Genomic DNA, 4,070 nt, shown 5'->3' with positions numbered 1-4,070 from the left:
AAGTGTTTCTGTTTTTGTTAAGTTACATTATTGACTTTAGTGACTTTAACGACGTTTGTGACGTGTTTTCCTGTTATTTGTTTCCGTACACAATTTACTTAGTTAATGTACTTATTTTAAGCCCAACCATGATGTTTTTCCTAAACCTAACCTACCTACGTAGTTTTGTTACTTAATCTGCGGCTATTGCCATAGTTTTGTTGACGAAACATAATCACGCCTGTTCTACAATTGACAGCATTGCGTAATAATGACATGTGTAAACGTGGTGCTATTCATATGCCTTCCCATGAGATCAGGTTGCTTGAATTATCCTCCCAGCAAAAATGCATCTTGTTCCCTTGCATCACTGCTGCCATCTTGCTTTAAGATGAGAACCACCACATAACACTCCACCCATTACTAACCTGGATGTAACATGGGACCCTGTTTGGCAAGACTGCATGGAGCTAAGGAGAAAACCAATATGTGTCATACAGCAGGTACAGCCTTTTTAGGTCATTATTAATGATTGTGTTGTGACGTCCTGATGTTGTGAGTTGGTATTACAGCATTCATTTGTATCAATCAAAATGTGATTGAGGGAAGGACAGTTAAGTACATCTTCTTTCTGTACTCAACACGTTAGTGTTCGGACAAAAAAAGGTTACCGTTAAAAAGAATAGTGTATTCGCTAAACATGTCTGAGATAATTACATTTTCTGACAAAGCACCAGCACCGATATGTATATGAGAAAATAATTATAGAAAGGGTATGTTTTTCAATTCAACTGACTTGAATAGCACAAAAAAGAAAGACATTGAAAGAACCTCATTGAGTTTCCAGCTCACGTCTTTTGATATCAGTACTCAGCCGTATCATTTTCTTTTCATTATTTTGTAGAGGGATGACACTGTCTGCCTGATCTCCAACACAAATACATTTTTTTGAGGGGCTCTGCGTATTCTTACATACTTCATGTATACATCTTGATGATACTGTATGTGCAACTTGCAGCCACTGTGTTGGCTACAGCACAGCACTTGAACTGGCTGGTTTGAAAGCTGCAGTTGCAACAATTCTGCACAGCTCGGCTTCCTTACAAATTCATTCTTCTCATTTTATCACTGAAGAAATGAATGAATAACAGACACTCTTTCTTTGAGACCAAGTTAGTTACAAATGAAATGCATTCAGTAATAATCTCCTGAGGGATTTCTAGAAACTCCTACATGCTCTTGAATCCTCACTGAATTTAAAGTTGTGGTGTTTCTGTTTTTTAAAGTAAAGGCTGTAAAGGTCTTCAGCACTCGCTGCCAGGAGCCAGGTAAATGCATTTCGAATGACATTTTGTCTTTTGCAAATGTCTTTAGTGATCGTTCTACAAGACCACCATCATAGTCTTTTTCTCCTAGAGGGGGATGAATCTGTTAAAACTAAGAGAAGAGTGCACCCATACTTCTTTAGCACACCACTCACAATTGGCCTCGTTCAGACTCCAATAAGAGAAATGATGCCCACTCTCTGCTTTCCAATTTCTACATTCGTCACTTGACCTCAGTGCCCACATCTGTAGGAAGCCTGACTGCCACTCTTTGTCATCGTTTCAAGAATCCAACGACAGACTATACAGCTGCCATGCTTTCAAAGGCAATTGCGGTGCTGGTACTCAAGAGCAAAGCCAGGACATTATGTGGTGTGATAAGTGTTGAGAGGCGTTTTGACATGTTCCACATGTTGCTAAGACATTGCTAGTTTGAAGTGTTCTGCTTACTTCCACAGTTCACACACGTTATTCAGAGGTTTTTGCAGAAATAATTGCCCCTGTTCACATGGAAACCAAAGCTACATCTATTTTTACCAATAAACTGCCATGTGCTTCTGAGCATTGACTGGGTGAGTTGGAATGCTTGACACATTGTCACACTGGTTACATGATCTACATCAGGGGTGGCCAATTATTTCCCCAAGGGGCCACATGAGAAACAAGGACTGTTGTGGAGGGCCGGATCAATAGACTGAACTTAATCCTGCTCAATATTATTCCACCTCTTTTATAAAAAGCAGTAAATTGTATGGTTTTTATAAGCTGTGAGTGGTAAGAGTAAATATTATGGTCAGTGGTGGAATATAACGAAGTATATTTGCTTAAGTACTGTACTTGTGTACAAATTCAAAGGTACTTTACTTGAGTATTTCCATTTTATTCAACTTTGTACTTCCACCCCACTACCTCTCAGAGGGGATTATTGTACTTTAACTCCACTACATTTGTCTGGCAGCATTAGTTACTAGTTACTTTGCACATTAACATTTTTCAAATCCTTCCTAACTACCCAAACCGAACAACAGTGTATACATTTAAGCAGTTAAAATGAGCTCCACCTTAAACATCTGTAGTAGGAATAATGATCCAAAAATGATATGTAATATCAATATAGAACAGTAAAACACTGACAGGGATCATGTTTCTGCAAAATTAGTACTTTTATTTTGTAGTCCAATTACCTAATTTTCTGTTTTTCAGTTCAGTGAACGAGTGCAGGTTGAATGTCTGAGGTGGACATGTGAAGGTGATTGTCAGTGAGAGAGGATCTGGATATGCTTAGTTAAAATGAATAATTAAATAAGTAAATGTAAACTAATATGCAAAGCTCCTGGCTAGCATAAAAAAATCTAGTCGTATATTTACAAATGTTTTATATCCAGCCATGTTCTCCTGAAGGAGAATGTCTTTGTTTGTTTGTTTCTTACATGAAGTAATGGCTGAGAGGTTTGTATTTAGCAGTATATTGTTTGCATCTTGCAATAAATATTGATATGTTCTTGATCACTTTGTGTTGTGTCTATTTGCCTTTTCTGTTCAAAAACTATGGGTTTTGAGGCACTGCTGGCCTTTCAATGTCATTTATAAATGCTTTGCAAGGCATATAGTCCCCACTTTAGATGAGGTCACACAAAATACTTTACTAAGGACTAGTAACTACCTTAATAAATCATGAATTAATCATGAATTGCAGTATTAATATGCATTTATAAAGCATATATTAACATAGTCCCTAACCATTATATATATAAATGCATGAATAATGTACATCTAAATAAATTTATAAATTATCTTATTAATGATACAACTCCTTAATAATTAGTTTGTAAAATATATAATAATTAATTTACAAATGGGGAATCCATAATTTATAAAGTATAAAAACACAATAATGAAACACATAATAGACGAGCTTATTAATCAAGAATAAAACATGTTATGAACTGCATACTAATGAATTATTAATGTAGGAACAATGCTTTATAAATGATGAATTAAGTGTTTACTCGTACTTAACTAATGCTTCATAGTGTGTAGTCATTATAAAGTGTTACCGAATCATTCATTGAATATTAATCTAAATACTGAACTATTCAAATCTAATCAATGCGTATGAACCTGTCTAGATATGCACCTCTATGATAGACACTGTTTTGCCTTAGGGGCAGTCTTTGCTCTACCCGACATTAAATAGCATTTTGATGAGTTGGGGAAAAATTTAAATGAGACATATGCTGAGGTCAACTGCCCCATAATAAACTATGGATGTTAGGTTGTTATTGAGTAGGCATAGGAAAATGTTCTTGAATAACACAATATGTATTTTTCATGAAACTTGTGCTGTCGGTGGCCTTGGACTCAAATCAAATAAATGTCACCTTTCTCGCTCACTGTATAGTTTCACTTTTTTCATCTTATGTTCCAAGAGCCGAAGTTTTCCATCATCACTATGCAGGAAGGTTGCCAAATATGGACTACTGTTCCTCCCTGGGTGATGCCTTTTAAAGTTCAGCTTAGACTTGAAATAATGCAGACTTGCCTATAGCATTTGAAATACATGTGTTGGCCGTATGAGGATAATTTAGTGCCCGTCTGTTGGTAGTGACAGGAATATTAAATGAAAAAAATTGCAATTCTTTTAATCAAAGGATAGTCACAAGTAGTGCACATATTGCAAGGTCTAAATACAAAACCTCTGTGATAAATGGGCTTTGTGAATAACATTAAATGCAGGATGTGGTTTCTTAAATTACATTTTGTGGA

The sequence above is a fragment of the Anarhichas minor genome, unplaced genomic scaffold (genome assembly GCF_050575085.1).
Source record: "Anarhichas minor isolate MPS153535 unplaced genomic scaffold, ASM5057508v1 ptg000014l, whole genome shotgun sequence".
Taxonomy (NCBI): Eukaryota; Metazoa; Chordata; class Actinopteri; order Perciformes; family Anarhichadidae; genus Anarhichas; species Anarhichas minor.
Note: the sequence above shows the minus strand (reverse complement) of the source record.